Consider the following 22,831-nt stretch of genomic DNA (forward strand, 5'->3'; position numbering starts at 1 on the left):
TTTATTGAATTCTAAGTTCACAATGTGATCTCTCTGCATCAGGATGATTGGGGTTATAAATGATGAGTGCTTGATGGCACTAGGATACTCACTAGTGTTTAGATGAGGGTGGCTCTCATTGAAACTTAACAACAAATGAAAGGTCTGGATAGAGGTTGTTTCCACGAGTCAGAGTCATACAGCATGGAAACAGGCCGTTGTCCACACCCCTCACCCACACCCACCAACATGTCCCATCTACACTCGTCCCATCTGCCTGCGTTTGGCTCTTATCTCTCTAAACCTATCCTATCAAACGAACCTGTCTAAATGTTTCTTAAACGTTGCAATAGAACCTGTCACAACAACCCCCTCGTTCCATTCACCAATGATTAAATGTTACCCGCTCAACTTAAACCAAAGTCATCTGGTTTGCGATTCCCCTACTCTGGGCAAGAGGCACTGTGTTTTTACCTGATCTATTCCTCTCATAATGTTGTACACCTGTATAAGGTCACCCCTCATCCTCCTGCGCTCCAGGGAATGGAGTCCTAGCCTGCTCAACCTCTCCTATATCTTAAACTGTCGGATCCTGGCAGCATTGTTGTAAATCATCTCTGCACCTTTCCAGCTTGACATCATCTCTTCCATAACATGGAGCTCAAAACTGATCATAATACTCTAAATGTGACCTTGCCAATGCCTAATATAACTGCAACATGACCTCCCAACCTCTGTACTCAATACTCTGACTGATGACAGCCAACGTGGCAAAAGCCTATTTGACCAGTCATCTACCTGTGATGCCACCTTCAAGGAAACATGTACACGTCCTCCTAGATCTCTCTGCTCTACAACACTCTCAGTGGCTTTGGATAGACTCATGGATATACATGGAATGGCAGGTATGGATCATGTACAGCCACACATACACATGTAACTGTAACTGGATGTTTGTCATTTTACTGCCGGAGACCCCTATCCCCACACTCTCACTGTGGGATGACCGCTGACCCCACACTTTCACCGTGTTTAAAAGTTAACCCCTCAGGTTCCTATTAAATCTTTCCTGCCTTACACCATCAACGTTGGCATTGGCCCAACGTAGAAGATTAACTTGTCAGTCACTTGCATTGATTAATTCCCTCATGCCTGATTTGTTTCTCTTCTGGGAGATCATTGTCACAGCAGCATCTGACAGCAACCTGCTCGTGAGTTTCTTGGAATCATTTGTTGGCACTTTGTTGCAAAATCGTTTTAGTTTGTGCAATTATCTGCCGGTTGGACCCATTTCATGGGAAAGTTCACCTTCAGAATATTTATCCAAGGGTGGAAATTTGGAATGGAGGGTATGGATCATGTCCAGCCACACATACGCATGTAAATGGAACTGGATGTTTGTCATTTTACTGCCGGGAGACCCCTATTCCCACACTCTCTCTGTGGGATGACCCCTGACCCCACACCTTCACCGTATGGTGACGACTCTGTGTTTAAAAGTTGACCCTCAGGTTCCTATTAAATCTTTCCTCTCTCGCCTTAAACCAATGTCGTCTGGTTTTTGATTTCCATATCCTGGTTAAAAGACTGTGCATTCACCCTATCTATTCCCCTCATGATCTGATACACCTATAAGATCACCTCACAGCCTCCAGCGCTCCAAGGAATACATTTATTGATTGAAATCATATTCTATGTCGCTCTTCCAGGGAGATGCTAACTGCATTTCGTTGTCCCTGTACTGTACATTTACAATGACAATTAAAGTTGAATCTGAATCTGAATCTGAATCTGAATCTGAATCTGAATAAGGGCCCAGCCTGTCCAATAGTTCAGGCACCCAAGCCGTGGCAACATCCTCGTAAATCTATCCTGCATTCTTTCCAGCTTAATAACATCATTCCTGTAGCAGGGTGACACAATGCTCCAAGTGCAGCCTTACCAATATCTTATGCATCATGTAACATAACATCCCAACTGTACATAGAAACATAGAAACATAGAAAATAGGTGCAGGAGTAGGCCATTCGGCCCTTCGAGCCTGCACCGCCATTCAATATGATCATGGCTGATCATCCAACTCAGTATCCTGTACCTGCCTTCTCTCAATGCCTCCTGATCCCTTTAGCCACAAGGGCCACATCTAACTCCCTCTTAAATATAGCCAATGAACTGGCCTCAACTACATTATGTGGCAGAGATTTCCAGAGATTCACCACTCTCTGTGTGAAAAAAGTTTTTCTCATCTCGGTCCTAAAGGATTTCCCCTTTATCCTTAAACTGTGACCCCTTGTCCTGGACTTCCCCAACATCGGGAACAATCTTCCTGCATCTAGCCTGTCCAAACCTTTAAGAATTTTATAAGTTTCTACAAGATCCCCCCTCAATCTTCTAAATTCAAGCGAGTTCAAGCCAAGTCTATCCAGTCATTCTTCATATGAAAGTCCTGACATCCTAGGAATCAGTCTGGTGATCATTCTCTGTACTGCCTCTATGGCAAGAATGTCTTTCCTCAGATTTGGAGACCAAAACTGTACTCAATACTCCAGGTGTGGTCTCACCACGACCCTGTACAACTGCAGTAGAACCTCCCTGCTCCTATACTCAAATCCTTTTGCTATGAATGCTAACATACCATTTGCTTTCTTCACTGCCTGCTGCACCTGCATGCCTACTTTCAATGACTGGTGTGCCATGACACCCAGGCCTCGTTGCATCTCCCTTTTCCTATTCGGCCACCATTTAGATAATAGTCTACTTTCCTGTTTTTGCCACCAAAGTGGATAATCTCACATTTATCCACATTATACTGCATCTGCCATGCATTTGCCCACTCACCCAGCCTATGCAAGTCACCTTGCAGCCTCCAAGCCTCCAAGCATCCTCCTCACAGATAACACTGCCCCCCACCTTCGAGTCATCCGCAAACTTGGAGATGTTGCATTCAATTCCCTCGTCCAAATCATTAAAATATATTGTAAATAGCTGGGGTCCCAGCACTGAGCCTTGCGGTACCCCACTAGTCACTGCCTGCCATCCTCACCTACAAAGCCCTCCACCATCTGCCCCCCCCCCCATATCTCACTGACCTCCTCTCCCCCTACCAACCCTCACGGTCCCTCAGATCCACATCAGCCGGTCTCCTCTCCATCCACAAGTCCAACCTCCGCAGTTTTGGGGACAGATCCTTCTCCAGGGCAGCTCCCAGGCTCTGGAACTCCCTCCCCCAACTGATCCACAATTCCGTGTCCCTCACGATCTTCCAGTCCTGCCTCAAGACCCATCTCTTCACCTCTGCCTATCCTTAGCCCCACGTCCCCCTCCCTTTTCATCTGTGCATTAATTGCCTCATATTGTGTTTGAATTGAATTATGTCTTTACTTTGTGTACTAGTCATGTCTCTACTATTTATTTAATTCCCCTTACATGTTTTTCCTCTACCTGCTAAATTTTTGTAAGGTGTCCTTGAGACTCTTGAAAGGCGCCCATAAATAAAATTTATTATTATTATTATTATTCTGAAAAGGACCCGTTTACCCCTACTCTTTGCTTCTTGTCTGCCAGCCAGTTTTCTATCCACATCAATACTGAACCCCCAATACCATGTGCTTTAAGTTTGTATACTAATCTCTTATGTGGGATCTTGTTGAAAGCCTTCTGAAAGTCCAGATATAACACATGCACAGGTTCTCCCTTATCCGCTCTACTAGTTACATCCTCAAAAAATTCTATAAGATTCGTCAGACATGATTTACTTTTCATAAATCCATGCTGACTTTGTCCAATGATTTCACCACTTTACAAATGTGCTGCTATCCCATCTTTAATAACTGATTCTAGCAGTTTCCCCACTACCGACGTTAGACTAACTGGTCTGTAATTCCCCATTTTCTCTCTACCTCCCTTTTTAAAAAGTGGGGTTACATTAGCTACCCTCCAATTCTCAGGAACTACTGCAAAATCTAAAGAGTTTAGAAAAATTATCACTAAAGCATCCACTATTTCTGGGGCTACTTCCTTAAGTACTCTGAGATGCAGCCTATCTGGTCCTGGGGATTTATCGGCCGTTAATCCATTCAATTTACCTAACACCACTTCCCGGCTAACCTGGATTTCACTCAGTTCCTCCCTCATTTGACCCCCGGTCCCCTGCTATTTCCGGCAGATTAATTAAGTCTTCCTTAGTGAAGACAGAACCAAAGTAGTTATTCAATTGGTCTGCCATGTCCTTGTTCCCCATGAGCAATTCACCTGTTTCTGACTTCAAGGGACCTACATATGTTTTATTGAATTGAATTGAATTGAATCCTTTATTTGTCATTCAGACCTTTCGGTCTGAACGAAATGCTGTTGCCTGCAGCCATACATGTAATAATAACAAAACACAATAAACACAAATTAACATCCACCACAGTGAGTTCACCAAACACCTCCTCACTGTGATGGAGGCAAAAGTCTTAGAGTTACTGTCTCTTTCCTCCTCTTCTCCCTCTGCGCCGAGGCGATACCCCACCGGGCGATGGTATCAGTCCCGCGGTTCAAGCTCCGCGGCCCGGGGGTGGTCGAAGCTGCCCGCAGTTGTTGCAACGGGTGCTCCGGAAAACAGGCACCAGCCTGTGACCTGCGAGCTCCCGACATTGTCCTCCACTGGCCCGCGGCCGAGCCCCGGATCCAGGTCGCCGCCGCCTCAGCCGCCAGAGCACCGTCTCCGCCCCGCACCGGGCCGCCCACAAGGCAGCGTCTCAGCCCCGCACCGGGCTGCCCCCACGGGAGCACCTTCCAGCCGGGAGCCGGTCCGCCCTCACCGGAGCGCCTTCCAGCCGATAGCCAGGCCAACCACACGGCAGCGTCTCAGCCCCGCACCGGGCTGCTCACACGGGAGCGCCTTCCAGCCGGTAGCCGTGCCGCTCACACAGGAGTGTCTCAGCCCCGCGCCATCCGCCCTCACCGGAGCGCCGAGTCGTGCCGCTACCCGGACGTCGCCACAGCTCGAAGACGGCCAGCCTCGCGTTGGTGAGTCCTGGCTGGCTCTACCTCCGGACCCTCGAGGTCGGTCGCAGGTTGGAGGCCGCCAGCTCCGCCATTAGGCCTCAGCGCAGACGGGGAAGAGAAGGGGGATACGACAAAAAAGTCGCATTCCCCCGACGGGAGAGACAGAAAGCTCTGTTTCACCCTCCCCCCACACACATAACACCACCTAATAACCAAAAAAATTACTAAACTAGACCAAAAAACCCAACACAAAAAGTAAAAACAGACAGACTGCAGGCGAGCCGCAGCTGTATCACAGCGCCGCCACTTTTTCTCTTCACATATCTATAAAAATGTTGCAGTCTGTTTTTATGTTCCCTGCCAGTTTTCTTTCATAATCTATTTTCCCTTTCCTAATTAAGCCCTTTGTCCTCCTCTGCTGGACTCTGAATTTCTCCCAGTCCTCTGGTAGGCTGCTTTTTCTGTCTAATTTGTATGATTCATCTTTTGTTTTGATACTATCCCTGATTTACCTTGTTATCCACGGATGCACTACCTTCCCTGATTTATTCTTTTGCCAAACTGGGATGAACAATTGTTGTAGTTCATCCATGCAGCCTTTAAATGCCTTCCATTGCATATCCACCGTCAACGGTTTAAGAATCAATTGCCAGTCTATCTTGGCCAATTCACGTCTCATACCCTCAGTTACCTTTCTTTAAGTTCAGAACCCTTGTTTCTGAATTAATTATGTCACTCGCCATCCTAATGAAGAACTCAACCATATTATGGTCATTCTTGCCCAAGGGGCCACACACAACAAGACTGCTAATGAGGAAGGGTTAGACTAACTAACCCTTCCTCATTACTCAATACCCAGTCTAGAATAGCCTGCTCTCTCGTTGGTTCCTCTACATGTTGGTTTAGAAAACTATCCCGCATACATTCCAAGAAATCCTCTTCCTCAGCACCCCTGCCAATTTGATTCACCCAATCTATATGTAGATTGAAATCACCCATTATAACTGTTTTACCTTTGTTGCACGCATTTCTAATTTCCTGTTTGATGCCATCCCCAACTCCACTACTACTGTTAGGTGGCCTGTACACAACTCCCACTAGCGTTTTCTGCCCCTTAGTGTTTCGCAGCTCTATCCATATTGATTCCACATCCTCCAAGCTAATGTCCTTCCTTTCTATTGTGTTAATCTCCTCTCAAACCAGCAACGCTACCCCACCTCCTTTTCCGTTCTGTCCATCCCTCCTGAATATTGAATATCCCTGGATGTTCAGCTCCCAGCCTTGGTCAGCCTGGAGTCATGTCTCTGTGATCCCAACTATATCTTAGTCATTAATAGCTATCTGCACATTCAACTCATCCACCTTATTACGAATGCTCCTTGCATTGAGACACAAAGCCGTCAGGCCTGTTTTTACAACACTCTTACCCCTGTTGAAAAATGGCACTTTTTGATTTTTGCCCTGGATTTGTCTGCCTACCACTTTTACTTTTCACCTTGCTACCTATTGCTTCTAAATAATAATAAATAATAATAATAATAAATACTTTATTGATCCCCTCAGGGAAATTCAGATGTCCAGAAGCCCCCAACCAACAAACCCACAGATTCAAAATGAACGCAGACAGAAAATACATAGAATACAATGTGGACACTACCTGAGAGCAATAAATACTTAAAAAGACCAATAATTAACAGTTAAAAATTAAAAATTGCAGAATGCATCCCCCTACAGCCTAGCGGTCCGAATTATAAAATCTAATGGCTGCAGGGGTGAATGATCTCCTGAACCGCTCCGTTCTACAGGGCAGGGAGAGGAGCCGGTTGTTGTTACGAGTGCTCTTTTGACTCTCCAGAATTACTTGGAGAGGATGCCCGGGGTTTTTCAGGATGACCTGCACCTTGTGCCTCATACGCCTCTCAAGCACATCCATCCCAGAGTCTACTCTCCCCTCCAGCACTGAGCTAGCTCGTTTAACCAGTTTGACCAGCTTCTTGTTGTTTTTTGCACTAATGCTGTTGCCCCAGCAGACAACAGCGTAGAAAATAACACTTGCAACCACAGTGTTGTAAAACATGTGCAGCATATCATTACACACATTGAAGGATTTGAGCCTTCTGAGGAAAAAGAGTCTGCTCTGGCCTTTTTGTAGAGGGAGTCAGAGTTGACAGACCAGTCCAGTTTGTTGTCAAGGTGCACTCCAAGGTATTTATATGTCTGCACCACCTCAATGTCAGCCCCTGCAGTGTTGACCGGCTGAAGGGGGAGCTTGGACCTGCCAAAGTTAACCACCATCTCTTTAGTCTTAGTTGTGTTCAGGATGAGACAGTTCTCTTCACTCCAGGCACAAAAGGCACTGGTCAAGTTCCTGTATTCCTCCTGCTGCCCGTTCCTTACACATGCCACAATCGCTGTACCATCTGAATATTTCTGTACGTGGCACGTGTCAGACTTATAGTTAAAGTCTGCTGTATACAGGGTGAAGAGGAACGGGGCCAGAACCGTTCCCTGTGGGGCTCCAACATTGCACACCACTGTGCCAGAGACACTGTCCCCCAGCTTGACAAACTGTGGTCGACCCGTCAGGTAGTCGTATATCCAGGAGATAAATGTGGAATCCACCCCCATCTTCTTAAGCTTGTCATTCAGAATCAGGGGTTGGATGGTGTTGAACGCACTTGAGAAGTCGAAGAACCTAATCCTCACATAGCCACCGGGTTTGTCCAAAAAGGAGTAGATCCGGTGCAGCATGTAGAGGACTGCGTCATCCACCCTAATGTTCTCCTGGTATGCAAACTGTAGTGGGTCGAGTGCGTGCTGGACTTGTGGTCTCAGGAGACGAATGAGTAGCAGCTCCATTGTTTTCATGATATGGGATGTAAGGGCCACCGGTCTGTAGTCGTTGATCTCGGTCGGCCGCCCTGCTTTGGGAACCGGCACGAGACATGATGTTTTCCTCAGACCTGGTACCCTCCCTGACTGGAGGCTCAGGTTGAAAATGGTCTGGTTCTACCCTCATTTTACACCCTTCTGTCTCTCTGCTCACACATTTAAGAAACCCACCTCCTCTTATCCTCTGTTTATTATCTTTTTCTTCTTTCCCTCCAACATGTTGGGTCTGAGTACTTCCCTTCTCTGCCTCCTGCCTCACACACTGTCTACTAGCTTTCTCTATTTGAGTCCCTCCCCCAAACATTCTAGTTTAAAGTCTCCCCTGTAGCCTTTGCAAATCTCCCCGCCAGGATATTGGTCCCCCTCAGTTTCAAGTGCAACCCGTCCTTTTTGTACAGGTGACACCTTCCACAAAAGAGGTTCCAATGATCCTGAAACTTGAATCCCTGCCCACTGCACCAGTCCCTCAGCCACACATTTATCCTCCACCTGGCTCCTTTCCTACTCAATACTACTTTGGCCATCTCCTGTAGCTCCACATGTGAATGGCTGCTCTGCCCTATTCTCCCCCCAGTTAGCCAATTTCCCCTTAATCTCTTCTCTATATCTATATATTACTAAAAGTCTGTTCTTGACCGGTTTTGGCTTTCTGTGCTGTGATTTCCGAGAGTACGCCGCCACCTACGGCCGTCATTTTTGGCCACCTCGCTCAGAGCCCCCCTCCGCCGCATGTGTGCCGAGGATTTTTCCCGTCGATGAAAATTGACAGAGATATTAATGTTTTTACAAAATTCCCCATTCTCTCTACTGCACCTGCTGGAGGGGGGGGGGGAGGGACCATAAAACCAGGAAGTGGTGTGCCTCAATCAGTCTCTGCAAGTGGTGTGCCTCAATCAGAGCTTTGAATGACACTGACAAATGTCCACAGCACTGTGAGTACCCTTAATTTGGTTTGAAAATGAAAATATGGTTAGAGGGAAAAAAGCACTGCCTGCAAATGGTTGTTTGGGGTTGGGTTGAGGTAAAAGGGCACTCTCTCCCCCCCCCCTCCCTCTCCTCTCCTCTTCCCCCTCCCTCTCCTCTCCTCTCCCCCTCGTCCTCCCCTCTTCCCCTCTTCCCCCCTCCCTCTCTCCTCCTCTCCCCCCCCTCCCACTCCTCTCCCTCCCCTCTCCCCCCCTCCCCCCTCCCCCTCATTCTCTCGCCCCTCCCTCTCCTCTCCCCCCTCCCTCCCTCTCCCACCCCCCTCCCTCTCCTCTCCTCCCCCTCCCTCTCCTCTCCCCCCCTCCCTCTCTTCTCCCCCCCTCCCTCTCCTCTCCCCCTCCCTCTCCTCTCCCCCCTCCCTCTCCTCGCCCCCCCTCCCTCACCCCTCCCCCCTCCCAGTCCTCCTCCCTCTCCTCCCCTCATCTCCCCCCCTCTCCTCCTCTCCCTCCCTCTCCTCCTCTCCCCCCTCTCTCCTCCTCTCCCCCACTCTCCTCCTCTCCCCCTCTCTCCTCCTCATCCTCCTCTCCCCCTCACCTCCTCATCCTCCTCTCTCCTCCCTCCTCCTCTCCCCCTCTCCTCCTCCCCCCCTCTCCTCTCCCCCCCTCCTCACTTCTCCCCCCCTCCACTCCAACCCCCTCTCCTCCCCCCTCTCCACTCCCCCACTCTCCTCCCCCCTCTCTCTCTCTCTCTCCCCTCTTTTTCTCCCCCTCCTCCCCTCCATCTGCAAAAACGATCCCCATAGTGCTAGTTAGCCAATTTCCCCTTAATCTCTTCTCTTCTCTTCTCTTTTCTTCTCTATCTCTATAAATCTATCTTCTCTATAACTCTACATCACTTCTTCTGCTCTTCTCTGCATTATTACTAAAATTCTCATCTTGTCCTATTCCGGTTTGCGTTGTTTTAAATCTGCGCAAAAACGATCCCCATAGTGCTACAATTTTTCGCCATCGTACTGGCCATTCTCCTGTGCTGCAATTGCATCCAGTTTTTTTAAGATCGATGAAATATTTTAAAAGTTATTGCTGTTCTTCGCCAGGACGGCGACGCCCCTTCCGTCACCCACTGTCAATCACCGGCGGGGAGAATAAAGTTGAGGGAGCGGTGTGTGGGCAGGGGAGCTGTGTTAGCGGGAGGAGGCTGCTGTGCCCCCTCCCCACCCATATCCCCATCCCCACACCCCTCCCTCCCCCACACAGCACCCTCCCCCACACCCACCCCCTCCCCACACATACCCTTCCCACACACCCCCTCCCCACACACCCCCCTCCCTCATATCCCCCTCCCCCATGCTCCCCTTCCCCCCACACTCCCCTCCCCTCCACATCCACCCTCCCCCATACACCCCCTCCACCCCACACACCCCCTCCCCCCCACACCCTCATCCCCCACATCCCCCCCCCCCATCACCCACACCCCCCTCCACACATCTGCCCCTGCGCACTTATGGGCTTTTGGTGAGCGGTGGAATATTGCGTTGGTGAATGGGTTGCATTGGGGGACCAGGCCTCTCGTGTGACTGGGACCCAATGGATCCCACTTAGTCTAATGCACTGTTAATATCTCTGAAATCTCATCTGTCGGAGCTATCACTTTCACCCTTTCTGCCCTCCTTATTCCTTCTTCAGTATGCTCCTCAATTCCCTAAACTCCTCAAGTTGATCCCAGCTGTCTATACCATAAGGCATGGAAGCAGATTTAGGCCATTCACCTGTCGAGTCTACTCCGCATTCCAATCATGGCTGATCTATCCTTCCCTTTCAATCCCATTCTCCTACCTTTGCCCCTTAACCTTTGACATCCTTTCTAATCAAGAACCTATTAATCTCCACTTTAAAAATACCCAATGTTGTCCTCCACAGCCGTCTGTGGCAATGAATTCCAGATTCACCAACGTCTGGCTAAATAAATTCTTCCTAATCTCCATTCTAAAAGATCGTCTTTTTATTCTGCATCTGTGCTCTCTGGTTCTGGACTCCACCATTACTGGAAAAACATTTTCACGTCCCATCTCTGTGTTTCAAAGTTGTTCCTCAGGTTCCTATTAAATCTTTCCTCTTTCACCTTAAACCAATGACATCTGGTTCTTGATTCCCTTATCCTGGGTAAAAGAATGTGCATTCACACCATCTATTCCCCTCATGAGATGTGCATGATCTAATGGAGCCCCAGGCTGCCACAGGGCCTCCAGCGCCCACTCCATTGACATCTGGATCTGAACACATCAACCTGTGAACGTTGTGTCTCCTTGCCTCATGCAGCCAACACTCGGCCTTTGTACCCCGGAGTGTCACCCACAGCTGGTCTTGTAACTCCTGGAGCCCCTCCAAGGGTGCATGGCCTTAACTCATTGAAAGCAGCAATGTGTGGATAGTGGGAAAGAAGGCATATTGTATGCTGGTTTTAATAGATCAGGGCATTGAGTATAAGAGTCGGGATGCAGCTTTATAGGACTTTGGTCAGGCCGCATTTGGAGTACAGTGTGCAATTCTAGTCACCCCATTACAGGATGGATGTAAATTTGGAGAGGGTGCAGAGGATGTTTGACAGAGTGCTGCCTGGAGTATAAAGTGCAAACACTCCTTAACTTGTGCAATAGGGGAGACAGGTATTAGACGTCCAACAATGCTGAACCTGGCATGTTCAGGCAATATCGTTGCACCTGGTAATACCTGTTTCCAACCTCCCGTGTCATATTTGTTTGTGAGATATCATCTGTTTGTTACATTTTAGATCGATTGGATCCCACCCCATAGGAAGATGCACCAAGAGGCTTTGGATAGACACATTGATATGCAGGGAATGGAGGGAAATGGATTACATTCAGGTAGACAGAGGAGATTAGTTTACTTTGGCAATATGTTTGGCACGGACGTTGTGGGCCGAAGGGCCTGTTCCTTCATTACTGTTCTATGTTCATTGTTTGCACACAGCTTTCACACAGAGGAAGAAACACACGTGTGTGCACACGCAGAGACAAAGAATACACAAGCATAAACAAAGATGGTGCCTACCTGCAGCGACATTTTGCGAACGGCACAAAGACCAACAGCAAGATACAGCATTTATGAACTCACCTGCATCAGGAAATCCACTGGAATCAACGCCGTAAGTAGCGAACTGCTAATGAATTTAAATGCATTAGCGCTACTAAGAACTCCCGCTGGTAGCGCCGGTATGGGAATCCCCGGGTAGAGGGGATTCCCCAACCTCGCGGAGGCACGCAGGTACATAGAAACATAGAAACATAGAAAATAGGTGCAGGAGTAGGCCATTCGGCCCTTCGAGCCTGCACCGCCATTCAATATGATTATGGCCGATCATCCAACTCAGTTTCCTGTACCCTTTCTGCCCTGCGTATTCCTTCTTCAGTATGCTCCTCAATTCCCTAAACTCCTCCACTTGATCCCACCTGTCTATACCATAAAACATGGAAGCAGATTTAGGCCATTCACCTGTCGAGTCTACTCCGCATTCCAATCATGGCTGATCTACCTTTCCCTCTCAATCCCATTCTCCTATCTTTGCCTCAAAACCTTGGACATCCTTCCTAATCAAGAACCTACTAATCTCCACTTTAAAAATACCCAATGTTGTCCTCCACAGCCGTCTGTGGCAATGAATTCCAGATTCACCAACCTCTGGCAAAATAAATTCTTCCTTATCTCCATTCTAAAAGCACGCTCTGGTTCTAGACTCTTTTTATTCTGCATCTGTGCGCTCTGGTTCTAGACTCTACTGGAAGCAACCTTTTTGCATCCCGTCTATCTAAGAGCCTCACGCATCCTTTTTCATTTCCAGAGCCTCAATTTCTCTTGTCATGCACAATCTCATACTCCCACCTGCCTTGCCCCTCAATCTAACAGAAAGATGCATGCCTTGAACTCTCTATCCAGCTTTTAAAATGGTCCAACATTCTGCATTACTCTTTGCTCATAAACAACCTGCTCCAATCAACCGTTGCAGGTTCCTGCCTTACACCATCAACGTTGGCATTGCCCAACGTAGAAGATTAACTTGTCAGTCACTTGCATTGACTAATTCCCTCATGCCTGATTTGTTTCTCTTCTGGGAGATCATTGCCACAGCAGCATCTGACAGCAACCAGCTCGTGAGTTTCTTGGAATCATTTGTTGGCACTTTGTTGCAAAATCGTTTTAGTTTGTGCAATTATCTGCGGGTTGGACCCATTCCATGGGAAAGTTCACCTTCAGAATATTTATCCAAGGGTGGAAATTTCCCAGACAAGAGTGCATTTTCAACTCCTCTGCCATTTCTTTATTCCCCATTATCACTTCTCCTGCATCATTTTCCAAGTTCAAGTTCAAATTTATTTGGTCACATATACCTTTAGGTGTAGTGAAATTATTTTTGCCATGCAGCACATAAAAAAAAGAATACAACATGACAGTAATAGATAGTTTCAACATCAAAACATCCCACTACAATGGTTCCCATTGTGGGGAAAGGCACAAAGTCCAGTCCCATCTCCATGTCCACCCATAGTCGGGCCTCCTTACTTGAGACCGTGGCTTCCGGAGCCGACAGGGCCGCGCCGAATGGAGCTCAACTGCTGATCTCATCGTGAGATCCCAGGCTCCCGATGGAAAGTTCAGCGCCGCCGCCCGCAGCCGCTCCACAGACCCGCAGCTCCGCAACGGACCCAGCTCCAGTTACCGGAGTTTCAGCGAAGTCACCACCAGCCTCGCAATGGCGCTTCAGCGCTGCACTGCCGTCCTCCGACCCGCAGCTCCGCCACCGCCGATGCCGAGCCAGTACCGCTGCCGCCGGTGCCGCCGCCGCTGCTGAGCCGGTGCTGCCGCCGCCGCCGATGCCGAATCTCCAGGCGGTCCCCTCAGGAGACGCCGCTCCAGGCCCGCTGGTAGGCCGCAGGGACGGGTCGAAGCTGCAGCCCGGAGAAAAGCTACATCTCCGACCAGGTAGGGACCCTGAAAATTAGTTTCACCCTCCCCACCCTCCCCCCCCCACACATAAAAAAGCTAGAACTCCTCAAAACAAAACACTAAACTAACTAAAAATAAGAAAAAGAGATGAAAAAAAACAGACAGCTGCAGGCTAGGCAGCCATACCCCATACAGGCCAGCATCATTTTCCAGCAGCCCAATGTCCACTCGAACCACCTTCTTACCTTTTATATAACTGAAGAAACTCTTGCTATATATCCTCTTTTATATTATTGGCAAGCTTGCCTTAGTATTTCATCTTTTCTCCCCGTATTGGCTTTTTAGTTACCTTCTGTTGTTCTTTGAAAGCGTCCCAATCCTCTGGCTTTCCACTAATCATTACGATGTTATATGATTTCTCGAATTAAGTTTAGTACTGTCCTTGACTGACCTTGTCAGCCACGGTCCCCTCTTTCAACCTCTAGAATCTTTCTTCCTCTCAGGTGAGAGGGACAACGTTTAGAGTGGATATGCGGGGCAGGTTTTTTTACACAGGGGGTGGGTGCCTGGAATGCGTCGCCACGTGTTATGGTGGAGGCAGTTACGACAATGGCGTTTAACTGGATTTTGGATAGGCAAATGGAATGGAGGGTATGGATCATGTACAGCCACACATACGCATGTAAATGTAACTGGATGTTTGTCATTTTACTGCCGGGAGACCCCTATCCCCACACTCTCACTCTGGGATGACCCCTGACCCCACACCTTCACCGTATGGTGACGACTCTGTGTTTAAAAGTTGACCCTCAGGTTCCTATTAAATCTTTCCTCTCTCACCTTAAACCAATGTCGTCTGGTTTTGATTTCCATATTCTGGTTAAAAGACTGTGCATTCACCCTATCTATTCCCCTCATGATCTGATACACCTATAAGATCACCTCACAGCCTCCAGCGCTCCAAGGAATAATGTCCCAGCCTGTCCAATAGTTCAGGCACCCAAGCCCTGGCAACATCCTCGTAAATCTACCCTGCATTCTTTCCAGCTTAATAACATCATTCCTGTAGCAGGGTGACATAATGCTCCAAGTGCAGCCTCACCAATATCTTATGCATCCTGTAACATAACATCCCAACTGTACATAGAAACATAGAAAATAGGTGCAGGAGTAGGCCATTCGGTCCTTCGAGCCTGCACCGCCATTAAATATGATCATGGCTGATCATCCAACTTAGTATCCTGTACCTGCCTTCTCTCCATACCCCCTGATCCCTTTAGCCACAAGGGCCACATCTAACTCCCTCTTAAATATAGCCAATGAACTGGCCTCAACTACATTATGTGGCAGAGAATTCCAGAGATTCACCACTCTCTGTGTAAAAAATGTGTTTCTCATCTCAGTCCTAAAAGATTTCCCCTTTATCCTTAAACTGTGACCCCTTGTTCTGGACTTCCCCGACATCGGGAACAATCTTCCTGCATCTAGCCTGTCCAACCCCTTAAGAATTTTGTAAGATTAACTTGTCAGTCACTTGCATTGACTAATTCCCTCATGCCTGATTTGTTTCTCTTCTGGGAGATCATTGTCACAGCAGCATCTGACAGCAACCAGCTCGTGAGTTTCTTGGAATCATTTGTTGGCACTTTGTTGCAAAATCGTTTTAGTTTGTGCAATTATCTGCGGGTTGGACCCATTCCATGGGAAAGTTCACCTTCAGAATATTTATCCAAGGGTGGAAATTTCAGACAAGAGTGCATTTTCAACTCCTCTGTTATTCCCCATTATCACTTCTCCTGCATCATTTTCCAAGTTCAAGTTCAAATTTATTTGGTCACATATACCTTTAGGTGTAGTGAAATTATTTTTGCCATGCAGCACATAAAAAAAAGAATACAACATGACAGTAATAGATAGTTTCAACATCAAAACATCCCACTACAATGGTTCCCATTGTGGGGAAAGGCACAAAGTCCAGTCCCATCTCCATGTCCACCGATAGTCGGGCCTCCTTACTTGAGACCGTGGCTTCCGGAGCCGACAGGGCCGCGCCGAATGGAGCTCAACTGCTGATCTCATCGTGAGATCCCAGGCTCCCGATGGAAAGTTCAGCGCCGCCACCCGCAGCCGCTCCACAGACCCGCAGCTCCGCAACGGACCCAACTCCAGTTACCGGAGTTTCAGCGAAGTCACCACCAGCCTCGCAATGGCGCTTCAGCGCTGCACTGCCGTCCTCCGACCCGCAGCTCCGCCGCCGCCGATGCCGAGCCGGTACCGCTGCCGCCGGTGCCGCCGCCGCTGCTGAGCCGGTGCTGCCGCCGCCGCCGATGCCGAATCTCCAGGCGGTCCCCTCAGGAGACGCCGCTCCAGGCCCGCTGGTAGGCCGCGGGGACGGGTCGAAGCTGCAGCCCGGAGAAAAGCTACATCTCCGACCAGGTAGGGACCCTGAAAATTAGTTTCACCCTCCCCACCCTCCCCCCCCCACACATAAAAAAGCTAGAACTCCTCAAAACAAAACACTAAACTAACTAAAAATAAGAAAAAGAGATGAAAAAAAACAGACAGCTGCAGGCTAGGCAGCCATACCCCATACAGGCCAGCATCATTTTCCAGCAGCCCAATGTCCACTCGAACCACCTTCTTACCTTTTATATAACTGAAGAAACTCTTGCTATATATCCTCTTTTATATTATTGGCAAGCTTGCCTTAGTATTTCATCTTTTCTCCCCGTATTGGCTTTTTAGTTACCTTCTGTTGTTCTTTGAAAGCTTCCCAATCCTCTGGCTTTCCACTAATCATTACGATGTTATATGATTTCTCGAATTAAGTTTAGTACTGTCCTTGACTGACCTTGTCAGCCACGGTCCCCTCTTTCAACCTCTAGAATCTTTCTTCCTCTCAGGTGAGAGGGACAACGTTTAGAGTGGATATGCGGGGCAGGTTTTTTTACACAGGGGGTGGGTGCCTGGAATGCGTCGCCACGTGTTATGGTGGAGGCAGTTACGACAATGGCGTTTAACTGGATTTGGATAGGCAAATGGAATGGAGGGTATGGATCATGTACAGCCACACATACGCATGTAAATGTAACTGGATGTTTGTCATTTTACTGCCGGGAGACCCCTATCCCCACACTCTCACTCTGGGATGACCCCTGACCCCACACCTTCACCGTATGGTGACGACTCTGTGTTTAAAAGTTGACCCTCAGGTTCCTATTAAATCTTTCCTCTCTCACCTTAAACCAATGTCGTCTGGTTTTGATTTCCATATTCTGGTTAAAAGACTGTGCATTCACCCTATCTATTCCCCTCATGATCTGATACACCTATAAGATCACCTCACAGCCTCCAGCGCTCCAAGGAATAATGTCCCAGCCTGTCCAATAGTTCAGGCACCCAAGCCCTGGCAACATCCTCGTAATCTACCCTGCATTCTTTCCAGCTTAATAACATCATTCCTGTAGCAGGGTGACATAATGCTCCAAGTGCAGCCTCACCAATATCTTATGCATCCTGTAACATAACATCCCAACTGTACATAGAAACATAGAAAATAGGTGCAGGAGTAGGCCATTCGGTCCTTCGAGCCTGCACCGCCATTAAATATGATCATGGCTGATCATCCAACTTAGTATCCTGTACCTGCCTTCTCTCCATACCCCCTGATCCCTTTAGCCACAAGGGCCACATCTAACTCCCTCTTAAATATAGCCAATGAACTGGCCTCAACTACATTATGTGGCAGAGAATTCCAGAGATTCACCACTCTCTGTGTAAAAAATGTGTTTCTCATCTCAGTCCTAAAAGATTTCCCCTTTATCCTTAAACTGTGACCCCTTGTTCTGGACTTCCCCGACATCGGGAACAATCTTCCTGCATCTAGCCTGTCCAACCCCTTAAGAATTTTGTAAGTTTCTATAAGATCCCCCCCTCAATCTTCTAAATTACAGCGATTGCAAGCCGAGTCTATCCAATCTTTCTTCATATGAAAGTCCTGACATCCCGGAAATCAGTCTGGTGTACCTTCTTTGTACTCCCTCTATGGCAAGAATGTCCTTCCTCAGATTAGGGGACCAAAACTGTACGCAATACTCCAGGAGTGGTCTCACCAAGACCCTGTACAACTGCAGTGGAACCTCCCTGCTCCTATACTCAAATCCTTTTGCTATGAATGCTAACATACCATTCGCTTTCTTCACTGCCTGCTGCACCTGCATGCCTACTTTCAATGACTGGTGTACCATGACACCCAGGTCTCATAGCATCTCCCCTTTTCCTAATCGGCCACCATTCAGGTAAAAGTCTACTTTCCTGTTTTTGCCACCAAAGTGGATAACCTCACATTTATCCACATTATACTGCATCTGCCATGCATTTGCCCACTCACCCAGCCTATCCAAGTCACCTTGCAGCGTCCTAGCATCCTCCTCACAGCTGACATTGCCCCCCAGCTTCGTGTCATCCGCAAACTTGGAGATGTTGCATTCAATTCCCTCGTCCAGATCATTAATATATATTGTAAATAGCTGGGGTCCCAGCACTGAGCATTGTGGTACCCCACTAGTCACTGCCTGCCATTCTGAAAATGACCCGTTTACTCCTACTCTTTGCTTCCTGTCTGCCAGCCAGTTCTCTATCCACATCAATACTGAACCCCCAATACCGTATGCTTTAAGTTTGTATACTAATCTCTTATGTGGGACCTTGTTGAAAGCCTTCTGAAAGTCCAGATATAACACATGCACGGGTTCTCCCTTATCCACACTACTAGTTACATCCTCGAAAAATTCTATAAGATTCGTCAGACATGATTTACCTTTCATAAATCCATGCTGACTCTGTCCAATGATTTCACCACTTTCCAAATGTGCTGCTATCCCATCTTTAATAACTGACTCTAGCAGTTTCCCCACTACTGATGTTAGATTAACTGATCTGTAATTCCCTGTTTTCTCTCTCCCTCCCTTTTTAAAAAGTGGGATTACATTAGCCACCCTCCAATCCTCAGGAATTCATCCAGAATCTAAAGAGATTTGAAAAATTATCACTAATGCATCCACTATTTCTGGGGCTACTTCCTTAAGTACTCTGGGATGCAGCCTATCTGGCCCTGGGGATTTATCGTCCTTTAATCCATTCAATAAAACCACTTCCCGGCTAACCTGGATTTCACTCAGTTCCTCCATCTCATTTGATCCCCGGACCCCTGCTACTTCCGGCAGATTAATTAAGTCTTCCTTAGTGAAGACAGAACCAAAGTAGTTATTCAATTGGTCTGCATGTCCTTGTTCCCCATGATGAATTCACCTGTTTCTGACTGCAAAGGGACCTACATTTGTTTTAACTAATCTTTTTCTCTTCGCATATCTATAAAAACTTTTGCAGTCCGTTTTTATGTTCCCTGCCAGTTTTCTTTCATAATCTATTTTCCCTTTCCTAATTAAGCCCTTTGTCCTCCTCTGCTGGACTCTGAATTTCTCCCAGTCCTCTGGTAGGCTGCTTTTTCTGGCTAATTTGTATGCTTCATCTTTTGTTTTAATACTATCCCTGCTTTGCCTTGTTATCCATGGATGCACTACCTTCCCTGATTTATCCTTTTGCCAAACTGGGATGAACAATTGTTGTAGTTCATCCATGCAGCCTTTAAATGCCTTCCATTGCATATCCACCGTCAACCCTTTAAGAATCAATTGCCAGTCTATCTTGGCCAATTCATGTCTCATACACTCAAAGTTACCTTTCTTTAAGTTCAGAACCCTTGTCTCTGAATTAATTATGTCACTCGCCATCCTAATGAAGAACTCAACCATATTATAGTCACTTTTGCCCAAGGGGCCACACACAACAAGACTGCTAACTAACCCTTCCTCATTACTCAATACCCAGTCTAGAATAGCCTGCTCTCTCGTTGGTTCCTCTCCATGTTGGTTTAGAAAACTATCCCGCATACATTCCAAGAAATCCTCTTCCTCAGCACCCCTGCCAATTTGATTCACCCAATCTATATGTAGATTGAAGTCATCCATTATAATTGTTTTACCTTTGTTGCACACATTTCTAATTTCCTGTTTGATGCCATCCCCAACTCCACTACTACTGTTGGGTGGCCTGTACATAACTCCCACTAGCGTTTTCTGCCCTTAGTGTTTTGCAGCTCTACCCATATTGATTCCACATCCTCCAAGCTAATGTCCTTCCTTTCTATTGTGTTAATCACCTCTCTAACCACCAACGCTACCCCACCTCCTTTTCCTTTCTGTCTATCCCTCCTGAATATTGAATATCCCTGGATGTTTAGCTCCCAGCCTTGGTCACCCTGGAGTCATGTCTCCGTGATCCCAATTAGTCATTAATAGCTATCTGCACATTGAACTCATCCACCTTATTACGAATGCTCCTTGCATTGAGACACAAAGCCTTCAGGCTTGTTTTTACAACACTCTTACCCCTTTGTTAAAAAATGGCACTTTTTGATTTTTGCCCTGGATTTGTCTGCCTGCCGTTTTACTTTTCACCTTGCTACCTATTGCTTCTACCCTCATTTTACACCCCTCTGTCTCTCTGCTCACACATTTAAGAAACCCACCGCCTCTTATCCTCTGTTTATTATCTTTTCTTCTTTCCCCCCTACATGTTGGGTCTGAGTGCTTCCCTTCTCTGCCTCCTGCCTCACACACTGTCTACTAGCTTTCTCTATTTGAGTCCCTCTCCCCAGTAGTCTTTGCAAATCTCCCCGCCAGGATATTGGTCCCCCTCAGGTTCAAGTGCAACCCATCCTTTTTGTACAGGTCACACCTTCCACAAAAGAGGTTCCAATGATCCTGAAACTTGAATCCCTGCCCACTGCACCAGTCCCTCAGCCACGCATTTATCCTCCACCTCGCTCCATTCCTACTCAATACTACTTTGGCCATCTCCTGTAGCTCCACATGTGAATGGCTGCTCTGCCCTATTCTCCCCCCAGTTAGCCAATTTCCCCTTAATCTCTTCTCTTTTCTTCTCTATCTCTATATCTCTATCTTCTCTATATCTCTACATCACTTCTTCTGCTCTTCTCTGCATTATTACTAAAACTCTCATCTTGTCCTATTCCGGTTTGCGTTGTTTTAAATCTGCGCAAAAACGATCCCCATAGTGCTACGATTTTTCGCCATCGTACTGGCCATTCTCCTGTGCTGCAATTGCATCCAGTTTTTTCAAGATCGGTGAAATATTATAAAAGTTATTAATGTTATTCGCCAGGACAGCGACGCCCCTTCTGTCACCCGCTGTCAATCACCGGCGGGGAGAATAAAGCTGAAGGAGCGATGTGCGGGCGGGGGCTGCTGTGTTTACGGGCGGGGGCTGCTGTGTCCGCGGGCGGGGGCTGCTGTGTTTGCGGGCGGGGGCTGCTGTGTTTGTGGGCGGGGGCTGCTGTGTTTGCGGGCGGGGGCTGCTGTGTTTGCGGGCGGGGGCTGCTGTGTCCGCGGGCGGGGGCTGCTGTGTTTGCGGGCGGGGGCTGCTGTGTTTGAGGGCGGGGGCTGCTGTGTTTGCGGGCGGGGGCTGCTGTGTTTGCGGGCGGGGGCTGCTGTGTTTGCGGGCGGGGGCTGCTGTGTCCGCGGGCGGGGGCTGCTGTGTTTGCGGGCGGGGGCTGCTGTGTTTGTGGGCGGGGGCTGCTGTGTTTGCGGGCGGGGGCTGCTGTGTCCGCGGGCGGGGGCTGCTGTGTTTGTGGGCGGGGGCTGCTGTGTTTGCGGGCGGGGGCTGCTGTGTTTGTGGGCGGGGGCTGCTGTGTTTGCGGGCGGGGGCTGCTGTGTTTGTGGGCGGGGGCTGCTGTGTTTGTGGGCGGGGGCTGCTGTGTTTGCGGGCGGGGGCTGCTGTGTTTGAGGGCGTGGGCTGCTGTGTTGCGGGCGGGGGCTGCTGTGTTTGCGGGCGGGGCTGCTGTGTTTGCGGGCGGGGGCTGCTGTGTTTGCGGGCGGGGGCTGCTGTGTTTGCGGGCGGGGGCTGCTGTGTTTGCGGGCGGGGGCTGCTGTGTTTGCGGGCGGGGGCTGCTGTGTTTGTGGGCGGGGGCTGCTGTGTTTGCGGGCGGGGGCTGCTGTGTTCAGGGCGGGGGCTGCTGTGTTTGCGGGCGGGGGCTGCTGTGTTCAGGGCGGGGGCTGCTGTGTTTGCGGGCGGGGGCTGCTGTATTGGCGTGCAGGGGTGGCGACGATCACGGCGAGCCGAGTGCAGCCGGGGCTGGGAGCCACTGAGTGGGACAGGTGCCGGAATTCGGAGCCGGAGCCACTGAGCCCACAAACCCCCCTCCCCTCCCCCCACTACACCCCACAGCTCCCACAAACACACCCACTGCCCCCACACACCCCCTCCGCCACATACCCCTCTCCCCACACCCCCCCCCCTCCCCCACACACACACCCTCACACACAACCCCGCCCCCAAACCCCAGCCCCTCCCCCACACGCTCCTCCTGCACACACCACCCCTCCCCCACCCTCCTGCCCCACACATATCCCCATCCCCACACACCCCTCCCCACACACCCCCTCCCCCACACCATACCCTCCCCACACACCCCCCTCCCCTCACAACCCCCTCCCCCTTCACATCCACCCTCCCCCATACACCCCTCCCCCCCACCACCCTCATCCCCCCACACCATTCCTCCCACTCCACCCTCCCCCACCCCCTCCCCACCACACCCCCCCCCCATCACCCACACCCCCTCATCCATCACATCTGCCCCAGCGCAGTTAGGGGCTTTTGGTGAGTGTTGGAATATTGCGTTGGTGAATGGGTTGCATTGGGGGACCAGGCCTCTCGTGTGACTGGGACCCAATGGATCCCACTTAGTCTAATGTACTGTTAATATCTCTGAAATCTAATCTGTCGGAGCTATCTCTTTCACCCTTTCTGCCCTCCTTATTCCTTCTTCAGTATGCTCCTCAATTCCCTAAACTCCTCCAGTTGATCCCAGCTGTCTATACCATAAGGCATGGAAGCAGATTTAGGCCATTCACCTGTCGAGTCTACTCCGCATTCCAATCATGGCTGATCTATCCTTCCCTTTCAATCCCATTCTCCTACCTTTGCCCCTTAACCTTTGACAT

At 48.9% G+C, this 22,831-nt stretch overlaps 1 long non-coding RNA gene across 1 annotated transcript in view; it reads left to right on the top strand.

Annotated features, from left to right (window-relative positions):
* Positions 1 to 22,831, top strand: part of LOC116967603 — an 89,309-nt gene that overhangs the window by 29,472 nt on the left and 37,006 nt on the right. The window contains exon 2 of the long non-coding RNA XR_004410266.1: positions 11,775 to 11,949. This is a non-coding gene — a long non-coding RNA (uncharacterized LOC116967603). The remainder of the gene's footprint in view (positions 1 to 11,774; positions 11,950 to 22,831) is intronic.

The sequence above is a fragment of the Amblyraja radiata genome, chromosome 40 (genome assembly GCF_010909765.2).
Source record: "Amblyraja radiata isolate CabotCenter1 chromosome 40, sAmbRad1.1.pri, whole genome shotgun sequence".
Lineage (NCBI taxonomy): Eukaryota > Metazoa > Chordata > Chondrichthyes > Rajiformes > Rajidae > Amblyraja > Amblyraja radiata.